Source organism: Mya arenaria, chromosome 10 (genome assembly GCF_026914265.1).
Source record: "Mya arenaria isolate MELC-2E11 chromosome 10, ASM2691426v1".
Lineage (NCBI taxonomy): Eukaryota > Metazoa > Mollusca > Bivalvia > Myida > Myidae > Mya > Mya arenaria.
This window is the reverse complement of record NC_069131.1, coordinates 24,507,618-24,522,202: the sequence shown is the minus strand read 5'-3', so window position 1 is coordinate 24,522,202 and position 14,585 is coordinate 24,507,618. Positions and strand designations below refer to the sequence as shown.

Here is a 14,585-nt window from a genome sequence, read left to right as displayed (position 1 = left end):
ATTATTCATTTATCGAAATTCTATTTTAAGTATGAATTTTGGATTATTCAGGGAATATGAGCTAATTCGAGAAATTGATCAATTTAAATTCAATGTTTATTTTGTATTCAAGATGTGGACATTGGTGTTGTATTTATATCTTTTTCAATCAAGCGCTTAAATGATAATCATTCCTAGAGTTTGTCACACAAAACAATGATACATTTCTGACCCCCCCCCCCCCTCTCCCCGTTCTGGGTATAGCGGGGACAATGTCTTTTGGTCAAGCCAATTCCAGGTCAAATCCCCGCCCTGCGAGAACAAACAGCTGGTAAAATCCCCGCCAAATGTCCCCGCAACCCGGGGGATATCCTAGAATTGGTCCATTTCCCGCTATTTTTCGCCGCGAAAAAACAAAACCACCAAATTCACTCCATATTGCAGGGCCACATGGAAGGTAAAAACATGTCCCATTTCCGCTGACATGGGGGCCATGGCATTGTTACAACTGACTGGTGCATTACGCATGTTGAGTCATCATCACTTGACCATGTCCTATGTGAAAGTTGCAGATTTTGTCAGTTCTTCGTGTATTTGAAACACCTATCACAAATTCGGAATGATGCTTTTAATATTTTGTGATGAAAAATAACACATTTTACGAAAAAACAATAACAATTTATGAAAAAAACATCATTAAAAGAGAAAATGGCAATTGCAGACTACTGCTTCCCACCAGATTCTGCTATTCAAGCAGTCCACTACTGTTTTTAAAAGAATGGATTGTAAAAGGTCATGGCGGATATAAACGAGCAACTGACGCCCTCCCGCTCCACCCACGTCCATGAAATAGCGGGGACTTTAACTTATGGTCCAGCCAAGCCCGGGTAAAATCCCCGCCATGCGGAATCGATCTGATGGCAAAAAAACAATAACCAAATGCTCCCGCACCCAAGGGACCCTAGGTAAGGCCCATTCCCTGCTATTTTTGGCACGAAGACAAAACCAGCAAATTCACCCCGGCACTTAAGGGCCACTTGGTAGGTAAAAACACCACCCGTGTCCCTTGCATACCCATGGACCGGGAGGGTGAGGGGCGTGGTTACAATTGAAGGTTGCTTTAGCCGCATATTATGTTGCAGGGTGAGCAATAATTGGAACAGGCGAATAATAGGTCCCTTAACAAGTTCAATTAAACATTATGGAGTTCAAATATTATAAAAGTTTACATTAACGCCAATTATTGTTCTAACTGTGGATAAAATATTGACAAAAAATCATAAACGTTGTCGCGAAAATAGGTATAATAAGGTGTAAGGAACATTTTAGAAAAATAATCGCGTTTAACCGATGTCATGTCGATTCATTTTATTTGTTATTTTATTACAACTAAAACTTTGAAAAAAGAGGAGAGCCGATGTTTCAATTCGCTACCTAAATAGAGTTAACAGTACCAGATTTCAGGTACATTCAACAGCAGCAGCGGCCAATCCACTCATATCGCTGGAGGTGCAAGGTGAAGGTTGCCCGCCGTACCACGTGATGATAGAAAATAGCTTAAAATAGCATTACCAATGCAAACCATCTCCCATATGCATATATTGAATTCCACTTCAAGGGTTGACCTTTCAAATGTCCCAATGCAGGGTCTCTCATGTATGGATCGTCTGTGAAATTAAACAACCATCTTCAACAGCAGCAGCGGTCAATCCACTCATATCGCTGGAGGTGCAAGGTGAAGGTTGCCCGCCGTACCACGTGATGATAGAAAATAGCCTAAAAATAGCATTACCAATGCGAACCATCTCCCATATGCATATATTGAATTCCACTTAAAGGGTTAACCTTCCAAATGTCCAAAACCAGGGTCTCTCATGTATGGATCGTCTGTGAAATTAAACAACCATCGCGTGTCTTCATGATGTGTGGTATTACAATTAATCAGAAAACTGTTCTAAATGTTTGATTTCTTTAATAGTAGAGTTTTTGCTATATCATCATTTCGAATGATTTGTGGTCATTTGTGGTCGTAATGAAAATGCTTACCAATTTATCAATCATAAACTGAAATCAATGAGAGTGTTATTCCCTTAAATGACAGTTATAGAGCACCAAAAATTATCGTAGACATTGGAGACCCTGTGTTACGAGTAACGCTTGGTTTAGATCTCTTCGTACCGCGTCCAAAAAGTAAAATCAAAGCGCTTAAAGCGTTGAAAGGATGTCGGCCTCACGTGTTGTGAGTGTAGTTATGTAATGAAAATCAAGTCCACCTTCCGGTTGTATGATTTTAGCCCCGAATGGAATGGAAATTGTGTGAAGATTTCTCAGTTTGACTCAGTAATTCAGCTCAGAGTCTTTAGCAAGTTGCATAAGCATATTTATAAACCACTGATATAAATATGTTTCTTTTGTCCACAAGTGACATAGGTTGAGAGCAATATTTAGATACATCAATACATATAGGGAATAAATATACGTTGGTGATGCGATCACGATGAATTTTGCGGGAGGATCCTGTCATTGTAAATAGAGACGTTAAACATAAACTTTATTAACATGTCCAATACATTTAGTTTGATGCATTTGGTTTGGCGGGCATAGTAAATTATATTCGGCAAATTATACCAATTCGGAAGGGCTTACTCATTGTACATGCTGTATTTATTTAATTTACCGCATACTAGTAACTCAAATCATGCCTATACTATCTCAGACCATTGGCTATTTTTCAGCTTGATAGGTTTTAAAGCTGAATGGTTTGTAATTGCAGAAACAGGCTGAACATGCTGGATCTTTTTGATTTCCTTTTTTAAAACATTTTGACCGCTTTGTTCGTACTCCTACACCGGACTTTATCGAATACACCGTGGTTACGTTCAACTAATTTTAGTTGTCTTATAAGAAACTTTTTTTAATGTTAAGTACACATTCTCGCCATAAATGGTGTTGGAGGTCGTGAATCACTAGGAATCAGTGTTATTTTGCGTGCATATAGGTCAATTGTCTTTAGAATATATAGGATGTTTTTAGTAGTCTCTGACCTATTCCACTCATGTTTGTAGTGTAGAGTAGATTTTACGGTCTGCTTCGCATTCTTTATGAAACTGATTAGGACGAAAACTTTATGTTTGGGAATGTTTTAATAACCATTTATTTGTATTAAATCATATAAACATTGCATAAAAAAATAAAATTGCGTACAAACTGGTCTTTCATTACGCACTATTTTTTAACCGCACAACATCTTATGAATATTCATAACAGCACTACCTTATGCATAACGCATCTCCGCATCTATTAGGGCAGAATGGTAATGTTAATTGGGTCGTTGACCACCGCAGTTCCCACAGCGTTGAGGTTGATACGACGATATGTGCATTTAATCCCATTTATACATCCGATGTAAAAAATGTTAGGTCGATCTCACGATGGCAGATTCTGATTTTCGGTTATAAAAGTTTGTAGGCCTAGTGGCCTGCAGTCTAAAAACTACACACATTATTTCCATTAGATTCAATTATTTATAACGTTTCTCTGTACACTCATAAAACACAAACACAAAAGAAAAAAACAAAATATATTACAGACAAATACAACATCTTAGTTGTAAGAAATCAAAATTCTGTTTACATATGCAAATGTATAAGGCTAAATATCATAAAATGCACCGTGTACCAAAGTTAACTGATACATTTTGACAAAATAGAATAGTTCACAAATCACATTATGTTTAGCATTTGTTTTGTACTTACATCAACAGGATTGGTTCTTTTGTACTAAATTGTCTGTATTGTATAAAATGAAAAAAGGTAGTAACTAGTAGTACAAATTGATTTGATGATGACGTGAACGTCCTGTACTGTATACTATGAGATTCGCGTTATATAATGAATGACTCTCCGATAACCAATTGAATATTACTATGTACAATTATAAACATGTTTTGCCAAACTGGCGCTTTTGGGGACAGCAATATACATGGGGAAGTTTCAAATCGGATACATTGAAATATCATGTACATTTTCTATAGTGATTATCGTAGTCAATACTCCATACTTCACAACCATATATTTATACTCATGTTGCGATTCTTTCGATGAACATATTCAATTGAATTTATTTTCTGGTGAACTCAATCATGCGTTACCGATTGGCTAAATGACGTTACACTCGCAACTTTCCCCAGTATTTTAGATCGAATTTCCCAATGATACGAACGTTCTTTGCAAATGTTTATGAACATCTAAACAGTCGGGCTTCAAACTTTTTAAATCGTGCAGATACCAAATATTTTTCAAACATAGATTGATCTTTATGCTATTGTGCATACATATCAAGGCATTGATACGCATATATGTAAACAGTTTGGAGGCAAAACATTAATAACATAACTCACTATATTCTATAAGAATAGATATGTGATAATAAGCTATAAAAATCCAAATAAAATACATACTTCGAGTCCAGCATTATCATTGTTTTTAAAATTATACACTTGTGTTCTATGTTTCTTTTCGTTAGTGTATCGTTTTTTTTGTACAGCTAAGCTATCCATTTCCCTTTTTTATATACACTAAAACTTCAATACTTGTATTAGACTGACACAGAGAAAAAAACAAACCTCTGTGGACTATTTTACCCTCATCGCTGTTTGAAGTTAAATTTCGTTTACGTCTTGAATTGGATATGAGATTAAATATCGAAGGATCGTTGGATTGGAAGCTTGGAATTAGAAGTTTAGATATTTGACCCGCCTCGGATTCAAATTTGAATGTTACCGAACTATACTCTCTAAAATGATTCATACGGCCCTCGCCTTCCGCGTTAAAGTAGTCCACAGTAGTGTCCGGGTAGAGCGCAAAATCTGCAAATCCATAACGGGCCATTAACATATTACCTGTGTCATTAACATATATCTCAACATTTCCGTAGGCATCATTACTGTAGACTCCATAATTTAACAGCAAATCCCTCTGAGGTTCAATATCCTTTTGCGGAGGAGAGGAACTGCTATTGGAACTACTTTCCCAAGGCTCCGGAAATGTGCAAACAGTGCTTTTGTTTAGCCAGGGGTCGTGTCCAAGCATTAAATCAGCAATGAACAGATGCATATTGGTTCTGAACGGATAAGAAGAGTCATCTCCAGTCAATGCAGTAAACACACCAAAGTCTTTATCTGGGTATAACGTCACCATTGCTCTGTAGCCATATGTCGACCCCGTATGCAATGATATTTTCCATCCTGAAAGAGACAATGCATATTCCTACAGATATTTTATGTCAGAAAACAATTCGTTCGATTACAGACTCTAAAAACATGTTTGTATTCAACGTGGTTTGCTTTGACAATTGGTAATCACCATAAATTCAATGTATCTGAAAGAACAGAAATAACAATAGGGTAAAGCACCTAATTGAGAGTTACAGAACTTGTCTAATTATATTATTTCACGTGTTGGCATTTATATAATACATTTCGTCCAGTGCTGGGACAAAAAAGGTCTTTAGAAAGTATCTACCAAATGTATGTACATAAACATGTGTTTAAAATACCTCTGTAATGGCCAACTAGCCAACCAAAACCGTAGTTCGGTGTCGACAGTGTCACAGATAGGTTTTTTGTAGTATTTATCATGAGACGAGTACATAACTATGTTCTTTGATTCATGCGCATGTGCCAACATATCTTTGTCAATCACACTCTGGTTGTTGGCGTTTCTCCCAGAACTTCATCCATTTTGCCATATCATTGGCATTAGTAAGGATACACCCTGAACCTAAAAAGCTCCGCCCAATGTCTGAAAAATGACCAATCAAATTGCTCGAAGGCCACGACCAATCATTACAAAGAATATACATGTACTTTGAAACTGTACTGAATGTAGTATTTCAAATGGACAACAGCGTTGTATATATTTCACCTTTTGCTTATATTTGTGATCGGGCATGCATTTGTAGTAGATGTTTTCTACAACAGAAACATGATTGAACAAATGCTGCATTGTGTGTAAAGACTATGATTGATATTAAAGTCAAAAACATACTTGCTGAACGAAACTTGCACCGGATAAGAATCTCCAAAGTAGTCCTCATATCCTTCTGCAATGTCAAGGTCATCGAAATTAGCCGTAGACATAAACGTTGTTGACGTTGTACCAAGTGGGCGGAGCAACTACTCAGTGACAAGGTCTTCCCACGATTTACCGCCAATGACCTCTGATATATAGGTCACGAGACCATACATGACACTGCTGTATGTGAATGATGTTCTAAAGCCATTCTTTGGTGAAAGGTACTTGGGGCGTCTGAAAAAGGACCACAAACCACTGACGACAAGATCCAAACAGTATATTCCAATAGTCAAAATGGTACAAACAAATGAAACAAAACAAAATACATTAGTGAACTGATATTTGAATGTACATATATACTGTTTTGAAAGAAAAAAACAAGAAGAATTATAAAAACAGTCTTGTTTTACATCTCATTAGACGTTTTAAATAAATATTTTACGAAGCGTTAGCATTTACTTTTATAAACGCTTATATGTATATGTTATTATGGATTTGTACCAAAACAGTTCTTTTTAGATCCCGTATAGTTTTGTTTATGCTGGTTTAGTTTAGCTCTATTGTGGAGATACCTAAAGCCTATGAGTTAGACGAATTACTATTGAGTACCTTTCCTGGGTAGAATCTAATGATTACGTTTCCCAGGTAGAATCTAATGACTACGTTTCCTGGGTAGAATCTATTAATTACGTTTCCTGGGTAGAATCTATTAATTACGTTTCCTGGGTAGAATCTAATGATTACTTTTCCTGGGTAAAATCTAATGATAACGTTTCCCGGGTAGAATGTAATGATTACGTTTCCCAGGTAGAATCTAATGATTACGTTTCCCAGGTAGACTCTAATGATTACGTTTCCCGGGTAGAATCTATTAATTACGTTTCCTGGGTAGAATCTAATGATTACTTTCCTGGGTAAAATCTAATGATAACGTTTCCCGGGTAGAATCTAATGATAATGTTTCCAGTGTAGAATCTAATGATTACTTTTCCTGGGTAAAATCTAATGATAACGTTTCCCGGGTAGAATCTAATGATTACTTTTCCTGGGTAAAATCTAATGATAACGTTTCCCGGGTAGATTCTAATGATTACTTTTCCTGGGTAAAATCTAATGATAACGTTTCCTGGGTAGAATCTAATGATTACTTTTCCTGGGTAAAATCTAATGATAACGTTTCCCGGGTAGATTCTAATGATTACTTTTCCTGGGTAAAATCTTATGATAACGTTTCCTGGGTAGAATCTAATAATTACTTTTCCTGGGTAAAATCTAATGATAACGTTTCCCGGGTAGAATCTAATGATAACTTTTCCCGGGTAGAATGTAATGATTACTTTTCCTGGGTAAAATCTAATGATAACGTTTCCCGGGTAGAATCTAATGATAACGTTTCCCGGGTAGAATCTAATGATAACGTTTCCCGGGTAGAATCTAATGATTACTTTTCCTGGGTAGAATCTAATGATAACGTTTCCCGGGTAGAATCTAATGATAACGTTTCCCGGGTAGAATCTAATGATTACTTTTCCTGGGTAGAATCTAATGATAACGTTTCCCGGGTAGAATCTAATGATAACGTTTCCCGGGTAGAATCTAATGATTACTTTTCCTGGGTAGAATCTAATGATAACGTTTCCCGGGTAGAATCTAATGATTACTTTTCCTGGGTAGAATCTAATGATAACGTTTCCCGGGTAGAATCTAATGATAACGTTTCCCGGGTAGAATCTAATGATTACTTTTCCTTGGTAGAATCTAATGATAACGTTTCCCAGGTAGAATCTAATGATTACTTTTCCTGGGTAAAATCTAATGATAACGTTTCCCGGGTAGAATCTAATGATAACGTTTCCCGGTTAGAATCTAATGATAACGTTTCCCGGGTAGAATCTAATGATAACGTTTACCGGGTAGAATCTAATGATTACTTTTCCTGGGTAAAATCTAATAATAACGTTTCCCGGGTAGAATCTAATGATAACGTTTCCCGGGTAGAATCTAATGATTACATTTCCCAGGTAGAATCTAATGATAACGTTTCCAGGGTAGAATCTAATGATTACGTTTCCCAGGTAGAATCTAATGATTGCGTTTCCTGGGTAGAAAGTAGTACCCGAGTCCGATTTTTAAAAATCCAAGTGAACGTTCGCTCAGTAATGTTGAATCCAAGTCCTGGCCCCAATATCACAAAAAAAACTTAAGTCTTGGTCGAGAGGAGTCCTTGAAGTTGATGATACTGGGATTGCTTTACATAGCTTTATTTGAATTTGATTATCAAATTCAGAGCGTACGTTTTGAAAAGCTAGTACATATTGTGTTTTTTTGTCAATAATAAGTATGATCATAACAATTATGTTATGGAATATTGTCGAGATACTAAAGCAACTGCATGTTTAATGTTGGTGCTACTATAAGACTAAAACACACTGGAAACAAAACTACTTGTTTATCCCAAATCATGATTTGAAAACATGTGCGTTTTGGTCATATAACACACGTCAGTATGTATGACGGTTACTCATAGACTTTTCTTGCATACCGGAGGTGTGTTTCCGGTCATGTGACCAGTGCTAGAAAACCCAATCTTATACCCCAATGTAAGATAAGTGACGCGCAACAACGCGCCACTTCTTATTTCTTTTATTTTCTTGCATACCAGACGTGTGTTTCCAGTCATGTGACCAGTGCTGGAAAAACCCATCTTACATACCCCATGTAAGATGATTCACGCGCAACAACGCGCCACTTCTTTTTGCATTTATTGTATGATTTATGAAAAATAAATTATGCCATTTCAATAAAGAGCAATCAAACATGCATATTTGCAAGACTTTTAATTAAAATTGAAAATAAATAATCGTAAAAAAACGCTATTTTTAGTTACTGCGCTCTATGACGTCAGTAAACAACGTCGCACGCGCTTTTTTGTGTAATTGTACAAAAGTTCGTTTTCAACGTGATTTTTATCACAAATTGATAATTTTAGATATGCACGAAAAAATATCAATCATGTTTTTCCGGTCCGGATCGAAAAATCCGATCCTCGGGCACGCTGCGTGGCCGGTAACTCGGCAAGCCTCGTTACCGGCTTACGCACGTGCCCTCGGGTCGGATTTTTTTATCCGTACCGGAAACACATGATAGATACTTATAGTATGGTTTATGAAAATTATATTATGCAATTCCGATAAAGCGGAATCAAAAATATAAGTATACAATACTTTAATTAAAATTGAAAATAAATAATCGTAAAAGCGCGATTTTAAAGGAACTGTTTGACGTCGATAGTGATTTAAAATTACTGCGCTTTATGACGTCAGTACACAACGTCGCACGCGCTTTTTGGTGAAATGTACAAAAGTAAGATTTCTACGTCAAATTTTCCACAAAATCATAATTTTAGGTATGCAAGAAAAAGTACCAATTATGTTTTTCCGGTCCGAATCGAAAAGTCCGACCCTCGGGCATGCTGCGTGACCGGTAACTCGGCAAGCCTCGTTACCGGCTCACGCAGGTGCCCTCGGGTCGGATTTTTCTATCCGTATCGAAAACACATGACAGGTACTTATAGTCCATAACGATTCACTTGATTAAAGCACATTATTGACATACTTGTACAGGTTCTTCCTGGTGGGGTTGGTATCGAAGCGCATGCCCTTGTTTCCCGGAATTCCCATTCGGTGAGCAGGTAGGTCTTCCAACGTGGCATATCGAGACCTCAGGTCGTCCGCGAACAATTCAGTGTCATTTAGAATGTCTTTCACTGGGGTGGACAAGCTGAATATATATAACTATATAAATGAAAAGTTAGAGAATATAGTTTATAGCTGAAGAAAACGTTTTTTATAGATCCATTGAAAGCATAGACTACATCCAAAAACATGCTACCTCAACATTTAATAATAACGATATTTTATTGTGTGTGTATGATGTGTTATGGCGTTGTGTTTTTCCTGTTGGGCGCCTGTTAGGCCTCGATCCTTGTTGCATGGAAGGCCTAGATTAACCCTTCTATAAATGACCCTTGTACACAACCTCAGTGTATTGATCTTAATCTAATTGCCTAATGGTCTTATCAGATCACCGATCTGAACATCCTGCTGTGCAGTTTTGGAGATTTTATTATAGAAATAAACAGGAAATTGGCCCCTACTGTGACATCTGTACAATTAGCAGAAGATTCACATAAGTAGTTTTCATGCCAAACATTCCTTAAACTAGGCCTTTAAAGAGGATCAAGAGATCATGGATAATGTTTAGGCTACATGGTCCGTCCCTTTGTTTCCCATTGTATAATGAAAACATCAGGTTGATTGCAACTCTTCACCGACAGTTATGAACAGTATAACATTGTTAACTCTGTTTTGCACTGCCTTATTAAAGCGGTATTCTATTTTTCAGAATCATTAAGGCTACTCAATGTTTCCAGGTGACCAGAAATGGATCCTTTTTACATATTTACGCACATAAGGTTCTAAAGAAGAAAGTGAAGAAACCTTTTTCTTTCGATAATTTCTGAGTGTAGGACAAAAATCCCCCCGGACAAAAAAATCTCTCCCAATCATTTTTGTATAGGTGGACATAATCACCCATCAATTTTTTCAGGCGGACATAATCCCTCCCATCATTTTTACAAGGCGGACATTGGGAGAAATTTGTCCGGCTCCCATAATTTCTATTCATTGTCACATCTCATTCACCCCACGATAGTTAATACGGTGTTCTAGCTAACCTGCGTCTAGCTCTCATAACGGCTTCTGGCGGCTTATACTCGGCTTCTGCATACCTTTTTCCGGTATGGGAAGGGCGAAACAATGTTATAATTCAGGGTTAAACAAATAAACTATGAAACATAAGAAAGTAAAACAACCGTTTGAATTCTGCACATCTGTTTTTTCTTCGATAGAGGTTCTCTCGACGTATATTTTCTCGTTTAATATACGTACATACCACAGTAACTTAACATACTGTTGCATTCATCATATTAGGTAATGGGACGCTTGACCTATATAAGTTAAACTTAATTGAAATAAAGAGGATTATAACGAACGCTTAAGTTACGAAACGATACTTATTTTATCATTATTTTACTCTATAATATCCAAATTGCAGAAATAATACGTTTATAGCATTAAAAAGTATTTTGGTTTTAGTGGGGTGCGAACCCACGCCGGTTAAGTCAAGAAAATAAAAGAAAACCGACGTCTAAACCTATGACCTCATTACAATACATTGATAACACATTGATAACATCACGTGATATTGGCAATCAACCAATCACGCAACAACATAGCCGTAATTAAGTGACAATTAGAGTTTACAGCGTTAATGAAATTTTTTGTCTTCCAAAAAGATATTGAGCAAATATCCTCATTTCTGAAGGGTTCGAGCTTTTGGTATTTTAGTTTTTACACTCCTTATAATTTGCCAAACTGTATTTCGTAATAACAAAAGATAGTGGATTTTACAAACCATGCGCAAGTCCCTTTAACTTACAGCAGGACATCAACGCATTCAATGACATTTAAATGTTAGTTGTTTAACCTAATTGTAGTATTGTGTATACTACATAGGTGTTTATCCCAAAATTTATAATAAACTCAAAGATATGAAAAGAAATTCTTCACACGATTAAACTTAACGTCATATTAACATGCACGCGATGTAAATGCTGTATACTTTTTTTTAAGAATAGCCGTTGTAACTTGATATTATTTGATAAGCTATGAATATATACACTGCCCGTGCATGCTGCGGGGCTTTTTGCCTAAGTATTCATGTAGCTTGTAGTTCACTTTATATCATATAAATAAACTGTACATAAATATACAGCGACTGGTTATTGAACCCACAAACTTATATATAGCAGTAAATGAAAGACGAAAGAATGGTCGCCTATGTTGAAACCGATCATATAGCTTTTGTGAAACAGTGGAGATCTGTAGCTAGACAATGGCATAGATTTAATAGTATGAAAAGAACTAGATTGAACTATAAAATATATGAAGACTGTAATAAAAAAGCAAGTCCTAGATGCAAAAACTGGCAATGTATTTTTGTACAACAGTTGGAAAAACAGATTTGTCAAATCTACTGTTTACACATTCTCAGCTCTCATCGAAAAGACTTTGTGATTTTGTTGAAAATAATAGTATTTATATATTAATACGTGGAAAACTGTATAACCAGTGCAACTGGTCCTAGTGGACGTGGCAGAAATAAGTTGAGAACATATCAATTATTAAAATCTCAATTTGAAACTGAGTCCTATGTATCTATTCCAATGCCTATAAAATATAGATCAGCACTTGCTAAGTTTAGGTGCGGGGTAGCCCCTCTTCGTCTGGAGACTGGCAGATATGAAAATCTGGCGGTGATCGATAGAATCTGTCCTATATGTAAACAAGATGTTGAGTCAAAATTACATGTGTTAACTAAGTGTTCTGCTTACCAACCACTTAAAAATGCACTATATGATAAAGCTAAGGATATCAATGTTGAGTTTGTTAACATGGATGAGGTACATAAGTGTATATTTTTACTCTCCAATACAGATATTGTTAAATTAACCGCCAAAACCTATTTTAATATACTTAAACTCCGATTCAATGCTTTGTGCAAGTAGTTAAGTGATAATCCTTTTAGATGTATCATAGTTTCTTAGCTTAAATGAGTCATGTAAATAAGATAAAGTTTCTTTTTTTAGAATAGACTTAATTGTTTTGCGGGATTCGTTTTTATTTCCAGGATAGCTAGATAGGTTTTCGTAGTAAGAGTTGACTCTAAACATAAAAGCAAATTGGTATGGCCTTATTTCGAGCTCGCATCAGTGAATGTAACGTTGACACGATATTATCGATGGATCCTCAATGTACAAGCATTGTTTTAAGGGTTTTTCTTTTTCATCTACTGTTTCCATTTACCAAGCATCGGGGTAACTACAAAGAACGTGTTATAACGTGTTAATCATATACATATGTATATGTTATTTGCAATGAACTTTAAAACTTTATGAACTTGATGAAATTCGTGTCAAATTCTGTATAAAGTTAATGGCCTTCATAAGTGCAAAAGTCGTTTGAAAGGACCAAAAAGATGCGCTCTTACCCAAAAAATGAGATTTAACACAATTATTAATATTGTTTAATATTCCATAAAAGATGAATAAATGGCGAAAACAATGGTTCTTAAGAAGGATACCAATGTTAATTTGAAAGAAATGAGCAAAAAACAAGCAATTTCTACTTTATGAAACTATAGTAGACCACAGTAAAAAATTAGCATTCACCAATCATTTAATATTTTTGCGCATTTTGCTAAAGAATTCACGGTTACAGCCATGCTATTAGTAGTTAATATTTTCCATAAATGCATTATTTAGTAAGTGTAGTTTATCAGTCAATATTTATGTTTTTCATACATGTGGATGTATTGAGTTTGAATAAGAGTGTCACCTTAACACGATTTTATATTAAATATTTACTGCAGTGATCTCGAACTCGCACAAGTGAATGCATTATCTTATTGATGAACGCCCATGTTCATGCTCTGTGTTTCTGACTTACAATTAAAACAACAGAAAGTCATTTTTTAATCTACTGTATTTCGGTTTTCATTTAACAGGCAATAGTTTAATAACAACAAACAACTGTTACAACATATAAATCGTAAACAATCTGTGATTCACGTACAATAGAACCAATGATAAAAAACTGTTTGCTTTTAAAATTGAAATTCCAAGAAATGTTTCAAACCAGATCTCAATTCATTTTGCCAAAACAAAATCAGTTTTTTTTTGTGTGCAAATCATTGATCTTCAAAATTCAATTGAAAGTCTTTTGGATATGGAATGTCATATTGTACAGTATCCATTTTGAACACAGAAAATAAGGATTATACTTATTCAAACCATATTTATTAAAAGTCTTAGGGTATCTGAGTTAGGATATTTGACACTTAATTATTGCATATTGAAGAACCAAATCATTATTGATTGAAAAATACACTATCCTAAACAACGGTTTGCTTAAAGGTCAAATTTAAAAACAAAAATGAAATATTCTCTGAATGCCAGCTTCGGGATCCCAACAACGATTATTCAACATTTTATGAAATTATTGAAAATAAAGGAGAAATTTTAAAACGTTGGTTTTGTAGTATGTAAAATGCACAATAAAAACTTTATAACAAGTAGTGAGAAAAATATAACTCACTTAATAACAACAAAACATCACACTATGCCAAATACATAGATGTAGCTGTTTTTTTAAAAAAAGATAAAATTATATAATATCTTCAACAAGACATTTAATACATCTGTCATGCATACTTATTATTTTTCTGTCATGAAAAATATAAGCAGCCACTTATCACAGTAAACTGAAGAAGACATTGCCATGGCAATACCTGTCATATCCTTTATATGCAATGTATAATGAATGCCTTATGGTAAGAAAATATTCTCGACGATAACACTTTATCTTGAAGGTATATGCAATTTATAATAAACGCATGCACTGCATGTTGTTA

The 14,585-nt window shown here is 35.4% G+C and overlaps 1 pseudogene; it reads right to left on the bottom strand.

Moving 5' to 3' along the window:
• Positions 1–5,639: 5,639 nt before the first annotated feature.
• LOC128204492 (gigasin-6-like) lies at positions 5,640–10,805 on the bottom strand (annotated as a pseudogene).
• Positions 10,806–14,585: the final 3,780 nt, after the last annotated feature.